This window comes from Sciurus carolinensis, chromosome 1 (genome assembly GCF_902686445.1).
Source record: "Sciurus carolinensis chromosome 1, mSciCar1.2, whole genome shotgun sequence".
Classification (NCBI taxonomy): domain Eukaryota; kingdom Metazoa; phylum Chordata; class Mammalia; order Rodentia; family Sciuridae; genus Sciurus; species Sciurus carolinensis.
Genome location: NC_062213.1, coordinates 208169101 through 208187085, shown reverse-complemented (window position 1 = coordinate 208187085; position 17985 = coordinate 208169101). Strand labels below are relative to the sequence as shown.

General features: G+C 48.9%; 1 protein-coding gene across 6 annotated transcripts in view; it reads right to left on the bottom strand.

The window, feature by feature from the left end:
- The window catches only part of Gnb1 (G protein subunit beta 1), a 69421-nt gene extending 55559 nt beyond the window's left edge, over nucleotides 1-13862 (bottom strand). For 5 of the 6 annotated variants that reach the window (XM_047538811.1, XM_047538803.1, XM_047538771.1 and 2 more), the window contains exon 1: nucleotides 13652-13862. The gene's annotated coding sequence lies outside the window, so the exon portion shown is untranslated. The remainder of the gene's footprint in view (nucleotides 1-13651) is intronic. The other variant, XM_047538781.1, reaches the window with a different exon arrangement.
- Nucleotides 13863-17985: the final 4123 nt, after the last annotated feature.

Sequence of the window (17985 nt, the reverse complement as noted above, 5' to 3'; positions counted from 1 at the left end):
ACTGATTTTTAAAAAGATCACAGACTTTGCAGCTCCTCTGATCGAGTCTAGAGTCTACCTCCCTGCTGTGAGTCTGCATTGACTGGCAGAACAAAGCTCCCGCTCTCCTGGATCTCAGACACTACGGTGAAGGTCTGAACTAGAATACTGGAGAGGCCAGGAAGAAGACAGCAGCACCCTGGCTAAAAGCCAGCTGGGTGAGACCACCTGGTGGCTGGCTGGCTGCAAACCCAAGAGTGAGTGTGGTCCATACCACAGAGAAGAGATGGGCATTCCTAGGGGGCACTGCCCACAATGACAGTACCGTGTTTGGGAGTACTCTGTTATGCAGCAGTAGATCACTGATAGAATGGCATGGTGATTTGGTTTTACAAATTGCAGGACACATTTCTCAACTTTGGCAGTGCTAAAAGCTTAGGCCAGATCCTTTGTTGCTGAGCTGCATTCTTTTGGCACACTCCAAGCTGTGACAATCACGAGTATCTTCAGAGAAGGGCGAGACGAAACACGAGAACAGAGCACATACCCACCCTAGAGGAAGGATTCATGGCTCTGGGGGCATTCTTTGTGTCTCCTTCTCAGAGCCTTCTGATATAGATTATTGGTCCCCAAAAGACAGTGGTGGACACTGGAAACAGCCTCTACGTATTCCTGTGAAAATCACCAAGAAGGGCTCTTGCTCCCACAAAAGAGACAAGACGGAACACAGCAGGAATACAAAGTGCCTTGATAGCTGGCCCCTAGCAAACACCCAAACCCAGATACTGGGAGAGGCTTGAGGACCACAGGAGTCTGCTAAAATTAGCCAAAATAGAGATTCTTTAAGTGCAGCAAGTTTAGGAACTATGTGTTTTTAAGTTAAAATATTTAAAAGTAAATTTGACTAGAAAAATTCTAATTTCATACAAACTATCTTTTTAAATTTAAAATAAATATTTGTCATTAGGTTTTTTGTTTGGGAGGTTTTTTGTACTGGGGATGGAACCCTGGGGGCACTCAACTACTGAGTCACATCCCCAGCCCTATTTTATATTTTACTTAGAGACAGAGGTCTCTCTGAGTTGCTTAGTGCCTCACTTTTACTGAGGTTGGCTTTGAACTCGCAATCCTGTCTCAGCCTCCCAAGCCACTGGGATAATAGGTGTGCGTTAAACCTAATTTTATTAAAGTTAAGTAAGGCACAATGGGGCATGCCAGTACTCCCAGCTACCTGTGAGGTGGAGACAGCAGGATTCCAAGTTCCAAGCCAGCTTGGGTAACTTAGCATGAACCTGTCACAAAATAAAAATGCTTTATGCTGGCCTCTCTCTGTCCTCAGGAAAACTGCCTGAGGTTTGGGTCCTCACTGTGCTTCCCCAGCCTGAGTTCAGACTGACGTGGGGCCCTCCCTAAAGTCCTCGAGTCCCAGGTTCTGGTGGCCTGATGGAACACACTACATCATTAGCTCCAAACCCACCCTGTAAGGGAAAGTAAGACGCAAGGACCTGCCACTTACCTAAGTGCCATAAGGCCAAAAGGATAAAGGACTCAACAGTGAAAACAGCACAAGACTGAGATCCTAGGTGGGCAAGTGGACTGATGAGCCCCATGTCAGGGGTTGGGGAGACCAAAGCAGCTTTTAGATGGCATAGATATGATCCTCTCTGGAGAGGTCAAGGAAAGAGTAAATAAATCCTAGACTCAGGCTGCAAAACTCCAGACAAAAGGCATGTACATGGGAGGATAAGGAGTCTTGACAGGAAACTAAGAACAAACAAAAAGGCAGGAGAACCAGGTACCTGTGAGGCAGCACAGGCTAAGAGGAATGTGCTTCAAGGTGGTCATGGTCCACAGGGTTCAGACAGAGTATGCTAAAAATAAAAAAGCAGTCCTTTCAGAGAGCTCTTCCTTTGTACAGTCTTGCTCAAAGATGAGAGGAGAAATGTGACAGGCAAGAAGAGCCCAGGTGGTTTCCCTCTCCTGACTCCACACTCACCTGGAAAGCCCAACTCCATCCCAGAACCTGGGTTCAGTGAAACACACAGAATCCCAATAAGACATTTACCTTTTCCACAAAGTTTTCTCTTACTAGTTTCTTCAACCCGCAACTGACACTTCTCTTGGCCTTGAAGAAAAGGTGAAGACATGGGAGACAGGAAATTAGGAAAATGAGAATGGGGTCAAGGACAAAGCCCCGGGTAACCATAGATGTTGAAGAGTGCTCCCCAAAACTCAAGTCCACCTCTTATATGGAAAGAGGATTTTGCAGGTGTGATTAAACTAAAACGAGGTCACACTGAATTAGTGTAAGACTGAACCCAATGACTAGTGTCTTAAGGAAAGCAGAGACTGCCAGAGAGAAGGCCACATGAAGAGAGAAAACTAGAGTGATGCATCTACAAGCCATTCCACAAGGACTGCTACCAAGAAAGGGAACAGGGAGCCAGGGGCCTGGCTCAGGGACAGCACATGCTCACATGCCTGAGGCCCTGGATTCATATGCCCAGCATGGGGACGGGGGGGGGGGGGGGGGGGGGGGGGGTGTAAAAGAAAGGAGTTTCCCTGAAAACTGCAGAGTAAGCATGCCCTGTCCACACCTTGACTTCAGAATTCTATCCCCCTGAACTCCAAGACAGTGAGTTTGTTGATTTAAGCCACCAGTGTGTGGTAATTAGTACAGAAGCAGTAGGAAGCAAACACTGTACCAATCCAAAGCCCAAGAGAATTCTTAGAGACCTCAACTAAGCAACAGTTATACCCAGGATAGGAACCAAGGGCCAGGCAGGAGTGGGGAAGCATCTCAAGAAAGGAGGAAGTCAAAGGAGTCAAAAGTCATGAGCAGTAGCTGTGGAAACCAACGTTCCTGAGCCTGCTAAGCATGAGTTCCATGTTCTATTTGAGCCATCTCACTTAATCCTCGCCATGCCTGAGAAAACTGAGGTCAAAGCAGCAGAACCAGCAAGTTCAGCAGATGGACAAGGCCCAAATGCATGCAGGGGCAGCTGATGTTGGGGTGGGCAACAACAATGACCCCAAATAACTACATAGTTGCTAGTCATGTTTTCAGAAACAAGTATCACTCAGAAATACACATAAGGTCAGGAAGCTGAGGTAGGAGAATTACAAGTTCAAGGTCAGCCTCAGCAACTGAATGAGCCTCTGCCTCCAAATAAAAAGATCAGGGACTCAGTGACAGAGGATCCCTGCGTTAAACCCCGAGAACCGCAAAGAAAATATAGAAATACACAATATATAAAAAGATTATCATAAAAATCTACATATATAACATGATCCAAACTCTACAAACATGATCAATACAAAAAAAAAAAAAAACTAAAAATAACAACAACAAAAAAATCTTATAAAGTTATTTCCTTACAAGATACATGGGTTTTCCCTCCGAATTTTCCACAATAAACATATTAAACACTTTTATTTTTATTCTTTTTGAGATAGGGTCTCAAAACTTATGAGCTCAACTGACCCTCTTGCCTCAGTCTCCCAGATAGGTAGGACTACAGGTGTGCATCATCATATCCAGCTAAATGTTTGCAATTATTAAAATGCAAAGATCAAAGACAAAAATTGAGACAATAGGAACAAGATCCCCAAAGAATGAGGACAGGATAGATGGTAGAGGAAATAGGTGGTGGAAACAGAACTCCTAACTTTAAAAAAGAACAGTGGCTAGAAACGACATCAGGAACAAGTTGCACAATACCTCTCCTGTCTGAAGGTAGAAGAGAAGACCCAAAAGGAAACACTCCAGATAAAACTGTTAGTAAATAAACTTCCAAGCATAAGGTGCCCCACTTCAGTAATACAAGAAGGCAGACAGACAACTTCTGAAATGAAGAGCAGAGACAAATTCATACCAGGAGGTCCACAATGTCATTCATACTCAAGAGCAGACTCCAGAGGCAGAAAGCCCACAACCCAAGTTCAGACTCAGGTTCCACTTACACCTGGTCAATGACTTTGTCTCCCTGCTGGCCTGCACATCTGTGAAATGAGGTTACTGACAGCATGTGACTTGGCTAGATAAGGACCCTGCCCTCAGCCCCCAAGTTACATGGTGACAGCAATGGCAAAACCAACCTCACCAACACGTGGCAGCACCCAGCAAACACACGCACCAGCACTGGCATCACCACCAGTTCATCTACTGTCCAGGGAGTTTCGGGGAGAGAGAGGGACTAGAGGCCAAGGCGCAGAGGAACTATTTCAACAGGGAAAGTTAAAGTAGCTTTCCCAACAAACTTATCCAACTCTGTGCCACACGGGAATTTGCATCAATTTTCCAGAATTTACTTCAAATGCCAGCACAGCTCTGATCTGAGCCTCCATGTGCCTGGACCTCCTTTCCCTGGTATTTGATCTGTTCTCTCACCGGCTGCATTCCATACTTCAATGTCTCAATTACCCTTTTTAATGTGAGGTTGCCAGCAGCCCCAGTGGCCTGCCAGCAGTCTTGTCCTCCACCAGGGCAGGGTAGCTGCTGTTACTGCTCCTCAGCAGCCCCTTCCTGGCCCGGCTCAGGCCCAGAACCTGCATCTTACTGAGGATCTCCATCTCTTCCCCTTTGCAGCTACCTTCCTCTGAGCACTCCCATCTAAAACCGTGCAGACTAGAGCTTTCCTCACCTGCCCTTCCTATCCCTACACTTCAAACTCTCCTCAGACCACTACCACTCATGGGTTCTCAGGAGCCCCACAACTGCCAAGGGCTCCATCTAGCCCCAAAAGTGCCCCTTCTGACCATGCCCTGTGCTCTCAGAGACTGCCACAGACTGATTCTGCATGCTGGTGCTCTTCCACCCTTTCGGGTCACTGCCCTGTGAGCTCCTCGACCTCGGCACATACCTCAGTGCTGTCTCTGCCTTGTTCTCCCCAGGAAAAGGCCTAGCCTAGTGCTGTCTACGGGTGCCTGATTAATGGGGAGGGCCTCCAGCCCCTACAGGCAACCTGGGTCAGGCCCCTGATGTGCTGTGGGTTCAACCCTGGATGAACACTACTTGGACACTTTGTCTCAGGCCCCTACACTCCCAATTGCTGAGGATCCCAGGGGCTTTGTCAGATCTACTAGGACTTATTAAGAAATCAAGACTAAGAAGTTTTTAAATGTTTATTAAGTCACTTGGAAGTTACAAGCCCATTACATGTTCCCCAAAGTAACATTTTTGTGAAGGAAAAAGAAAAAAAAAAAAAAAAAAAAAAAAAAAAAAAAAAGAAAGAATATTTTCGACCAGTGCAGTGGCACACCTGTAATCCTAGCTATCTGGGAGGTTGAGGGTAGAAGGATCACCAGCTCAAGGTCAGCCTAGGTAACTTAACAAGACCAGTCTCAAAATTTTTAATTTTAAAAAAGCCTGCAGATGCAGCTTAATGGTAGAGTGCTCATCCAGTACAGTATACACAAGGGCCTGGGTTCAAAAATCCCCAGTACCATAAGGAAAAAGTAACTATTTTCTAAGAAAAAGTACATGGTGGAGCTGGGGATATAGCTCATTTGCTGAGTGTTTGCCTCCCATGCACAAGACTCTGGGTTGAATCTCCAACACCACACACACACACACACACACACACACACACACAGAAAGTATGTGGTTAAGAACCTGTATTTTGGACTGGAGATATAGTTCACTGGTAGAGTGCTTGCTTACCATGTGTGAGGCCCTGGGCTGAATCCCCAGCGTCACAGAAAAAACAAAAACAAAAAAATCTGTATTAACGATACTTAACTCTTTTTTTTTTTTGGGGGGGGGGTGCTGGGGATTGAACTCAGGGTCTTATGCTTATAAGGCAAGCACTCTACCAACTGAGCTATCTCCCCAGCCTCCTATACTTAACTCTTTAGCACATCTTTTACTCTCTCCCTCAACAGAGGAGAGCCAGGAGAGCCACATACCTCTACCTCTTGTACTCAGTTACAATGCATGATTTTGGCTGATATCTAGGAGAAAACTCAGCCTTACACAGGAGCTGGAAAAGAGAAACCTTCTCAAATAAATGTGGATAATCTTCTTTGGTAGACCAAAACAACAAATGGTCGGGTTTTTCTTTTGTTATTCTGGGGGTTTTCAGTATTGGGGATTGAATTAGTGGCCACACACACATTCTACCACTGAGCTATGTCCCCAGCCCTTTTTTTTTTTTTTTCTTTTCTGAGATAGGGTCTGAGTTGCCCAGGCCTTGACCCTGTTTTAGCTTCCTTACTAGGTGGGACTACAGATGTGGCTGCAGATCATTTCTTAAAGGGTAGCTCTGATGTGGAATCTATCAATTAAATTTTCACAGTTTTATCCAATTTCACTGGTTTTACTCGGTTTTTCTGTTCTAAATGGATCATTTATCCATCTGTGGTTTATAGCACCATGCACAGGCCATTTGGAAAACGTGAGCTCACGGAGAAGCATTGACACATTTCATTACATAATATTAAAAACACTACATCCACATCACCACTGATCTCATGAGAAAAGTCTAAATACTGGGAAGCTGTCTGTCAAGCTCATGGTAACAGAATCAGGTTTTCTGAAATTCTAATTTTTGTTTGAAAGCTCCTATTTTATTCTTGCAACAACACTATTAGTTAATTTTAAGTATCTGGTTCACTTTATTCTTTTTTTGGTACTGAGGATTGAACCCAGGGACACTCCACCCTTGAGCTACAGCCCTCTTTAAAAATTTTTATTTTGAGACAGGGTCTTGCCAAGTTGCTGAGGCTGACTTTGAACTCACAATCCTCCTGCCTTAGCCTCCTGAGTTGCTGGGATTATAGGTGTGCACCACCAGCCCAACCATCACTTTGTTCATTTTCAAGAAAATATCTGCCAGTACCCATACCTAAATAGTCACTGTTCTTTAACTCAACCCCAAAACCATGCACAATCACCTACCCTGCATCTTTATGCCTACTTCCCATTGGGATACATAATAGCAAAGAGATGGGTACTCACAGCTCGTGGTACCAAATCAATTTCTGCTCCTTTGGCAAGGACATTAGATTAACCAGATTTTTTTAAAGATGTTGATAGATCTTTATTTTATTTGTGTATTTATATGTGGTATGAGAATCAAACCCAGTGCCTTACACTGGGTTAGGCAAGCACTCTACCACTGAGCCACAACCCCAGCCTCCAGATTAACCGAATTTTTTAAACTGCAGGTCATGAGGTGAAGAGTACTTTGTTGAGTGTTATGACACATGACTATTAACCACTTGTGTAGTACCACAGCCTTGATTTGTATAAGGAGCTAACAGTCTGTGCAAATGCCAACAAAGCAAAAAGTCAACTGTCTTATTACAGATACAGTTTTGACTTAATGGAGCCCTGAAAAGGTTTCAGGCACAGACCATACTGAAACCCACTGGTCTGCTGCTCACAGGACTCTAGGCGTGATCTAAATACTGTTAACTCCCAAAGGCCTCCTCCTTCTAGGCCTCTCCTCTAGCACCTCACATCTCCATGTACAGAAGTCACCAATTCAACAAATATTTGGGGTGCATCTTGTTTTAGAGGCTGGTGATGCTGCAGTGAACGCTGCCTACCTCCAAGGTGCTTACAACTAGTGGAAGGTCGACATTAGGCTACAAAGACAATGAGATATGGAGATTCTGAGGTCAGAGGATGCCATGGGCAGGGGCTACTGAACAAAGACTGAAAGAAGTGGAGTAAGTGAGTTGTGCGAACACACCTAAGAGAAGTCTTCCCGACAGGAGGACTACTGCTAGCCCTTTTGCAGAACGCGAGGACACAGGTGCCTCGAACCCAGCATGCACAGACGAGGCTCATTATCTGCCCCACCAAGCTACTGCCTCCCAGACATCCAGGACATAAACCTCAACGGACACCTTCTTTACCCTTCCCCTCCCATGCAACCACAAGGCCTCCTTTCCACACCAGCTAAAACCCCTACCAGTTCCCCTACCTCCTCTGAGCACACTCAGGATTAAGCACAGGTAAAGAGCTCCATCAAGCCAATTTCCTTAAAATCCTTCAAAGGCCTCCAGGAGTCACCCAGATAAAACTTTTTTCTTTTTTTTTGAATCAAGATTCAGATCTCTAAGTCATGCTCTTATGTTCTTGTTCATTGGATACATAATTATTACACACCTGACCCTGTTCTGGGAGCTGGGAGATAGGACAGGTGAAGGAAACCAGCTGTATGAAAACTGCTCACACCATCTCCTCCACCTGCCTGCCAGACAAAACCCAATAATCAGGTCTTGACTTAAAACTTTTTTTTTCTTTTTGCAGAACTGGAGATCAAACCCAGGGCCTACTAGGCAAGTGCTCTACCACCAAACTATGTATCATCACCAGTTTTTGACTTACAACTTTTTTCAAAGAAGTCTTCACCAAACTTAGGTTAGGTCAGGTGTCCCTGCTTATCACACATCCCATTAAACGATAAACTCAGAAAGGTTCTGGACCTTGTCTGGTTTACAATTTTTATCCTCAGCAACCAACAAAGAAAGTGGTGAGTAAACATTTGAAAGTCAAAATAAATCCAGCATTTGGGAGTTGAGTTCCCCTAAAAATAAACTGCCAGTTTTTAAAATGAAGTATCAGTTCAAAGTTACCCTATCAAGGCAAAGAAAGTCTTTCAGAAGAGTAAACAATGCGAGTGAAAATTCAGGAGAAATGGTAAACAAGTGATGGCATTTGAAAAGACAACTGATGTGTGCTTGACACCCTGATTAATATTCCTCTTGCTGGACATGGTACCGCACACCTCATCCCAGCAACTTCAGGCTGACGCAGGAAAATCACAAGTTCAAGGTCAGCCCCAGCAACTTAGCAAGACCCTAAGCAACTCAGGGGAGATGGATGTGGTTCAATGATAAAGCACCCAGATTCGATCCCCCATATAAAAAAAAAAGTAAATTATTGGGGCGGGGGGGTTTATATTCCTCTAGAACCAAGAAGAACAACCACCCAAATCTCTTAGTAAGATGTCCTTTTACAATGTGACCTAACACCATCAGAGTTAAATATTTTTACAAAGTGAGCCCCTAACAGTTGAATGGCCAGCTCTTGCAGACTGTACTGTTATAAGAGCTTTGTATACTTGTTCGATCCTCAGAACAACCCTATGCAAAGTTGTTGTGTGCCCATTCAGATAAGCAGACAGACAACAGAAGTCCCAGCACTACTAGCGAAGGGACAAGAGTTGGGTTCTAACTCAGTGCCGATTCTTTTGAGAAATGAGTGAATTTCTCTTCCTCACTAGAATTTAGGAACTGTTTCCAAATTCCTATGACATATTTTGAAACCTACTGCAGAGGCTTTGACACACATCAATTTGAAAGTATCCAGGATTTTTTAAGCTTTATCAACTACAACAGTGGGACAAGTAGTTGAGAGTGTGTAATCCTCACAAGGAACTTCTTTTGTTTTATTCCCAGCATGTGCTGGGGACTTCCTCTAGCACTGAGTTACAACTCCAGCCCAAGAATGTATCTCATAATTGCCTCAGGACTGAGTCAGAAGACAACTACATAGATACACACAAAGACAGGAGGTCTGAGCATGTGGTCTACCATACTTAGGGTCCCACTCTAACAGGTTAAAGAAGCAACATACAGCTCTCTCCCTGTAATAAAATGCATTAAGTTTGGAGCAACTAATTATTTATTTGTATTTTATTTAGAGACAGGGTCTCACTGAGTTGCTTAGCACCTCACTTGTGCTGAGGCTGGCTTTGAATTCACAACCTTCCTGCCTCAGCCTCCCAAGTTGCTGGGATTACAGGTATGCGCCACTGTGCCCAGCATTAATTTCTAATAACCTTTTATCAGTAGCAAAATGAGTTCAGCTGAATAACTCTAGGGATTACCTTAGATAATCTTGTCTTTTAAATTAGTAAGCTTTTAGGAATGGTTCTCTCAAAATTCTAATTTGGAAGACTTAATAAATCCTTAAAAAAGAAAAAGGAAGCAGCTGTACTCTATAAAGTTGAAACCTTCTCCATCACTGGAAGCCAGTAGTCATTCCAGTGACCACCATGGCTCCTCAAGGTAGCAATGCACAAGAACAGGAGTTCTACATGGTTAGTGTTCCACAGTCCATCAGCCACTGGCCAGCTCCAACGTCTTCAGATTTTACCTCTGAAACAAGAGATGTGCAACCAAACTCAAAGCTTTGAAAAGGTGCTCCTCCACTCTGGTCTAGAAACAGGGAATGTGATGCTGCATCTCTCCATACACGCACTGACACACACTCCACAAGTACACAGGAACTGTGCTTCCTTCACTGTTGAACATTTCAGTTTTGTAAATTATTTCTCTGCTTTATGACAATTTAATTTTTTCTTGCCAGGGGTGGTAGCACTCGCCTGTAATCCCTGCAACTCGGAAGGCAGGAAGGCAAGAGGATCGCAAGTTCGAGGTAAGCATGGGCAACTTAGCAAGACACTGTCTCAAAATTGAAAATTAATAAATAAAAGGGTTGGGGATATAGCTCAGAGGCAGAGCACGTACCTAGCATAAACAATGCTCTGGGTTTGAAAACTAAGTAAACAAAATAATATAAATGTCTCCTTTAATCTCCACTCTACGTCCACTAAAACTGTCCATATCACAAATTCTCCAACCACTCTTATCAACAAAGCAAAACTGAACTGGTCACAGTGGCCCATGCCTTTCAGTGACTTGGGAGGCAGAGGCACGAGAACAAATTTGAGGCCAGCCTCAGCAATACAGCAAGGCCCTAAGCAACTTAACGAGACCCTGTCTCAAAGTTTAAAGAAGGGGCTGGGATGTAACTCAGTGGTACAGCACCCCTAGGTTAAATCCTCAGTATCAAAAAATAAAGATAATTACAAACCTGAAGTTAGAATTTAAAAATTTTTTTAGTTGTAGACGGACAATACCTTTCTTTATTTTTATGTGGTAGTAAGGATCAAACCCAGGGCCTTATGCATGCTAGGAAAGCACTCTACCACTGAGCTACAAACCCAGGCCCCCAGAAGTTAGAATTTAAAACAGAGTTAAAATTCTAAAAATTTTTTGTTCCATGTCTTATGAGACTGACTTACACTAAACAGGGGTTTCAAAAAACATGGCATGCCATATGGTCAAGCCCAGATAATAAAATTGAGAATATCTATTACTAATCCACTAATGCTAAAGCCAAAGTCCACAGACAGTAAGAATTTAATCCAATTTCGAGACTGACATGAGCCAAATCTCAGGCAGAGAAAAACAATCCAATGAGGAAACTATAATAAATGCCAATACTGCACTGCTAAAATAAAACCAATTTTATTCATCAAAGTATTAGCAACAAACCAAATGATGTTAATAAGACTAGATACACCAACAAGACCTTCTGCATCCCTTTCTCAAAGCTATTTTTAGAAATATAACTTTCCCAGTAAAACGAATAGGTAACATAAAATTGTTTTAGCAAAGCAAAAGGTAACAAAGCTTTAGTACCTGGCAGTACCCCGCCTTTTTCAAGAAATTAATTACCTCCTCATGAAATCAGCTTTGAAACCACTCTCTAGGTATGAAAAAGATTTAAAGGATATTTTACTCTTTAAAAATAAAAGACATCACACTATTCGGTAGATTTTCAAATCTGAGGAAATTTATTTCAGTTCCCCTCCCCCAAATCAGAAATAACTAAGGACATCAAACAAAGAAAACCTCTTCTTAAATGTCACTAACAGGCAATCGCCTTAGGATTGGTCTGATGGGATAAAGATAGCTTTCTGTAAACTCAGGTAATATACAAAGGAACTGTTTTTGTCCAGTGGATGTGTTCATGTAAGACAGCGTCAATTCTGAGTCAAAGCTGCAAGTTCAAAGAACCGTCTGTATAAAACGGCAGGGCTTGAAACGGCCCCACAGATGATGAAAGGCAGTCCTGACACAGCCTGAGGCCAGGCAGCCCAGCAGTGGGCAGGACCAAGCAGGCTACTGAGGGCCCAGCAGCAGAGGACAGTACAGGCTAACTGGGAGCAGTCCAGGCGCAACCAGAGAACCTGACTCTGATTTTCCACACTTGCCTTCTAAGAAAGATTTGTAGCACGTGCAGCACCTGAACACACAAGGTAGCCTCTCCCTCACAGAACCCTGGACCTCCCAGCTGCACTCCATTTCTGGACAGCCCTAACTGTCAGAAAGTTCAGTCTTGTGTTAAATCAAGCCAGAAGCTGCCATCCAGTTCTGGAGGCTCACAGACCTGCCTGACGATCGGCTATACCAGTTCCATTCCTGGTCACACACCCAATGTCAGTAAGGAAGCAAAAAGGGAACTGCTTATTCACTTTCTTTTTGCAATATGTACCTTCCGGAAGAATCCAGAAAAGACTATCTTAGCATGAAAACTAAAAACCATACTTTCAATTTAAAAGCGCCTCTCCCCAAAATATTATAGCTTCAAATCTGAAAATAACTTATGTAGAAACCTTATGAAAAACAATGCTTGCTCTAGAGACCTTACAGTCTCTAAAGTGGATTTGAATTTTTCACAAAACTAATACATTCATGTATTTGCTCATCACGAAAGATAATCTACATACTTCCTTAATCTTCCAGACGGTCCTGCAGGCCTGTATTGGGAGGCTGAGGCAGGAGGATCCCAAGTTCCAAGCCAGTCTGGGCAACTCAGTGAGTCCGTGTCTCAAAATCAATGGGCTGGGGAGTTAGCTCAGTGGTGGAGAGTTCGCCCAGCCAGGGCCTGGGCCCAGTTCCCTACAGGTGGGGGTGGGGACCCAATCTCTTAAGCAACTGCTGACCACCCAGTATTACCTGAGATGACTGCTACCAGGCAGCAAGGTGAGATGCAAAGGCCGCACGAACGCCCCCCAAACTCATGCTGTAGGCTCCCTGAGGTTTCTACACCCTTCACCCCAAGCCCAGTCCCAAACTCTTTTGTGCTCCTAAACGTCAACTCCCCTTCCAAAATACAGCCCCTGGCATCGCGGCTTTTCTGCGGGCAGGCAATGTCACGGCCCTCACTAGGAAGTCCCACGCACGAACCGGGCACGTCCAGCTGAGGCCACTTCTGAACGTGAGCCCTGCCGTTTAAAAGGACCCGAAAAATGCCTAAAAGCCTCGACAGGTCAACCCCGGGGTCGGTTCCCGGCGGAAACCGGGCGCGCGGGGAGGCAGCGGCCCCGCACGCCCGGGCCCGGCAGATCGGCCGCCGTCCCCGCCCGGTCCTCCGCCCGCGGGCCGGGCCTTTGTCTTCCGCCGGCCCGCGGGCGGCGCGCATCGCCATCTTGTCGCGGGGCCGCACTCGGCGCCCATTCATTCGCGGGCGCCGGGGCCGGGGCGGCGGGCAGGGCCAGCGCCGGGGCCCGTGGAGCGGACGCGCGGCCCGAGTCCCGCCGCCGCGCCCGCCCCGCGGGGCTCCGCAGCCCCCGGCCGCCGGCCGCCGCGCCGTCCGCCCCGCAGGAAGGCGCGTCCCGGCGGCCTTTGTTCCGCCGCGCGCCCGGCGCCCGCGCAGGCCCGCCCGCCCGCCGCCCTGGCTGCCTCGCGGGGCCACCGCCCGCCCGCCGCGGCAGGAAGCGCCCGCCGCCGCCGGGGGTCGCCGCCCGCGTCCGCCCCACCCGGACAGGCAGGGAGCGGCGGCGGCGGGCGAGCCCGGGCGGCGGGCGCCGCGGGCGGGCCCGGGAGCTGCGGGCAGGGCAGGGCCGGGCCCCGCGGCCGCGCTCACCTCGCCCTCGCCCGGCCTGACGCGCCCACGCCGCCGCCTGGTCGTCGCGCTCGCGGCCCGCGGGCAGAGCCGGCGAGGCTGGTCGGGTCCGCCGCGGTGCTCCCGTCCCGGCCCGCTGCCCTCGCCGCCCGCGCCCGCCGCCGCCGCCGTCCGCCCCTCAGACGCCTCCAGCCATCGGGATGGGCGCGGCGGCCCCTGCCCGCAGCCTCGGGAAACCCCACGCCGCGTCACCGCGCACGGCGGGCGCGCGCACGCCCGCGCTTCCTCCCGCCTGCACGTGCACGAGCGGCTTAAAGGGGCCGCGTCCCGCCCGCGACGGCCGCAGGCCGGGAGCTGGGACCCGCCGCAAGAACCACCCCCACGAGGCTGGCGGCCGCGGGCCCCAGGCCTGCTGAACCCTGGGAAGTGGGCTCGGTTCTTGTGCGGAGCCATCTGGGCCGGCGGACAGTGATCCTGTGGGGAGGCCCGCGGAGGGGCGCCAGGTCCCACCCCGGAGACTGGGAGCGGGGACGCGGCCAGGAGGGGCGGAAGGAGGGGTGGGCAGGGTGCGCGGAGGAGCTGGTGACGCGAAACCCAGGGGTGCAGGAGGGCGGTCAGGAGGGGCTGGTGTCCCCAGAAACCTCCAGGACGGGTGGGATTGCCTTCGGCCCAGCTGCCTCTCCAGCTGCCTTCGGGTCCCCATTCCAACACCTCACCCCATCCATCTTACTGGATTCCTCACTCCCATCTTACCGGCTCCCGCCAACCGGCGTGCTGTCCTTTCCAAACAAACCCCAGTGCCCTTTTTCCTCTAGGCCTGCACCCAGCCCCATCCACTGACCTCCCTGAAACCAACGCCACAGCCCCCAACTGGCCCCATCACCCACCAGTCTGTTTCCCACCTCCCTCTCTGCACTCTTAGGCTCCTTTCCTTGCCTCCCCGCAGTTGGGCTTCCCTTCTTGTTTTGTGTAATTGGGAGAACTAAGTGCAGCTTCCAGAGCGTCCACAACCTCCTCTCCATCCTACTCCCTGCTCCTCCACAGAGGAGGCCTTCCCTTCCCCTCTCCTCTGGGTACTTCCTATCAATACACAGGCACCCCAGAGTCCTTCCTTTCTTTTGGCACAAGACTCCTCAAGTTCCTTTTGTATTTTCCTTGCCCCAATCCTGAACTATGTCAGTCCCCCTCAGCAGCCCTGGTTGGGCTAGTGAACAGTAGTCAGGAGAAGCCAGGATCCAGGTGCTGGGTGCTCACTGCTATCAGGGTATCATAGCTTCTGGTGCCTGCCAGGAGTCAGCTGGTGGGAACATGTGTCTACATGCATACACCTATATGTGCACACAGCCACTTGAATATCAGGCACCAGGCTCCTTGGATGTCTTCACAAGAGCCATGGGGCACATTCAGTGCCAGGGGACAATGGAAAGGCAGAGGGGCAGGGATTTGGGACATTGTCAGATGGGTCCCAGGCTCTAAGGGTCAGAGACTGTTCTCAGATCCAACAGGGCTGGTGCCACCCATCAATGCCCACCTGAGTCAAGGATTTTAAGTAGAAATGAGAAGAGGGAGTGGGTTAGAGGGGAGATGGAGGCAGCAGCAAGGTGAGCAAGGGGCCAGTCATCTCTGCAGAGACCTCTGCCACTGTGGGACCTTTGGACCCCTACCCTGCCCTCATGGGTCTCTGCATGCTAGGCCCAGGGCCATGGTGGAGACAGTGGCATGGGGGGCACACTGGTCAGCACAGGCACTGCCAAGACTGGGTCCTGAGGCCATTGGTGCAGTTGGGCCCAGAACTTGTGGGGGAAAGCCACACATGAAGTCACTAGTTCAGCGCCCACCCCAGCCTTCCACCTTGAAGGTGCAGCCTCAGGGCTTCCATGCAATCTGTAGGCGTTCAGGGTGACATGGGGCCTTCCCCGAAACTTGCCCTACAGCCCTGATAGAAATCCTCATTTATGCATTTATGGATGGGGTGTGAAGGGCAAAGTTGAGCCCAGGAAGGAGGAGGGGCCCTGGACTCTGATTCTCAGATCCCCAATGGCAACAGGCTGCCACTGGGCTTCCTCACCCTCTGATATGCAAAGTCAGGTCCCTGGCCTAGGGCACAGGTGCCTTGGACCTTGGTCAATCCCACCAGGAACCCTCAGGAGCTTCCAGACTCCAGCCAGTGCCCCTCCCTGCAGATAAAGAGCCAGCCTTCCCCTGTGTACCTCAGAAGGTTGGAAGGGCCCAGCCCCTGTCCTCCCTGACCCACCCTCCACCTCTTTCAGCCCAGGTCTTTGTATTATTTGGTTCCCATCTTCCACCCAGCCCCCTCAACAGTGGAGCAAAAATGTGGGGGAGCTGGTGCCTTCAGCCAGGAGCCCAAGGCTTCTCCTGATTCCAGCAACCCTCCCTTTCCAGCAAGAATCTTAGAGATCAGCCTGCCGAGGGCCAGACCAGTGGTCAGCTGCAGAGTTGAGCAGGGCCCCAGGGTGGAGGCACTACCCGGATCTGGCTTGGTGCCCAGCCTTCTCTCCAAACCCAGGGAGCTCGGATGTATAATTCGGATGCCCCTCCCCCATCTGCTCTTCAGCAGGAAATGGTCTAACGGGAAAGTAGGTCTTTTTTAAATCTGAATTATTCAAACAATCTGTGCACATGACTGGGACCCAAGCAAGGCCTGGCCGGGTGCCTCCTTCCAGCCAGGCTTTGAGGGCTCTCATAGCTGCGGGGTTCCTCTCCATATCTGGATCCAGTGAGAGGGCAGAGCAGGAGTGGAGAGGTCCTTGCCCCTTTATCCTGCTGGGTGTGTGTCCCTGTCCTGCTGAACACTCTGGCCTGCTCACCACACGAACATTGACATTGCCTCCAGGAGGTGAGATGAAGCCTGGCCCTGCCTGCACACTGCAGAGGACGGGGAAGAACACGTGATACCCAGGGGATGCAGAATGTAGGTGATCAAGAGGAAAGCTCTAATTAGTTCCTGCTGGGAACCGAAGGCAGGGTCTGGTCTGGTGAAGGAACAGGGCCACACTCTGGAGGAGACCGCGCTCCTCCCCCGCTCCTCAGCACTCTATCCAAGTGCACTGGCAGCTGGGCAATCCCACAACCCTGAATGGAAAGTCCTGTCCATCCCCACAGCTGTTAGCTTGCTGGATAGGATGAGGAGGGACATGGGGAGAGCTGGGTGGGCAGGTTTATGTGGGCTGGTCAGTGAGATGGGGAGGGTGGAGACTGGAGAGTTCTGGTGGGTAAATGACCTGCAGACCAGGGGAGGATGGTGGCCTGAGATGGGATGCCTTGTGAGGTCACAGCTATGGAGTCTAGAGGATGCTGTGCAGCAGAGCACAGGTGAGGCCACACCGGACCTCTTCAGCCTCAGGGAGGAGGGCAGTGTTGCCTGCTGGCCCCCTGCAGGCCTCAAAGTCCTGGAGTCCTTCCCACTGGTGCAGGGAGTCATCCTCTGTTCCCAGCCTCCCATCCCTCTGGCCCCTGACCCTCCTGGTCACCCACTTGAGTCATAAACCAGACATCCCTTGTGCAGGGCACCAAAACGTGGAGGGCAGCAAAGAATCAGGCAGTGCCAGGTGGGGCAGGGGCAGACCATGCTTCTCCCTGCCCCGGAGTTGGACCAGAAGCCTAGGGAAAGCTCAGGCAGCTCCCTGTGGCTCTTGGTACTGCCCCAGGTGTGCAGAGACCAGGGGGTAAAGTGTGTAACTCAGACCATCAGCTCCAGCAAACACCCTGTGTAGGAGGATCCTCCTTCCTCTCTGGTCTCCTTGTAGTGGGTACACCACCCTGGAACAGTATGTGGGGATTGTGATGGGCTGACAGATCAGGCTCCATGAGAATGCTATAGGCCAGACTGTAAGGGAAATGACTAAACAGACTCCATTTTGCTCTGAGACTCCATGTTATGTAGAAAATAAGTTTCTCCCATGGGAACACCCCGCCTCTGTGCCCATCATCAGTTACTTAGTGTGACATGTTTAATAATATACAATGGCAACTCCTATGTAGTAACCAATGTACCATGTGAACAGTGACTGTGTGGATGTTAGCAACCATTCTTTAGTTTGTACCTAGGTAAGTGTCAGTTTGACCCACTTTCCCCTCTGTTGATGATCTCATGATGTTAGTTTGTAATTTTGAATCATAGCAACAGACACTTATGATTGATGTGATTTTTGGTATAAAAACCCCTACAACCCTGTGGTTGGAGCTGTTCTCCCAATAGCCATTTTTTGGGGCATTGTGTGAGACAGTCAGCTGGCCAGCTTAATAAAGACTCTCAAATTCAGACTTCTCAGTGGTGATCGGTCTGTTCTTAAGTTGCACCCCATAACAGGGAGATACAGAAGTCCTGGCTCCAT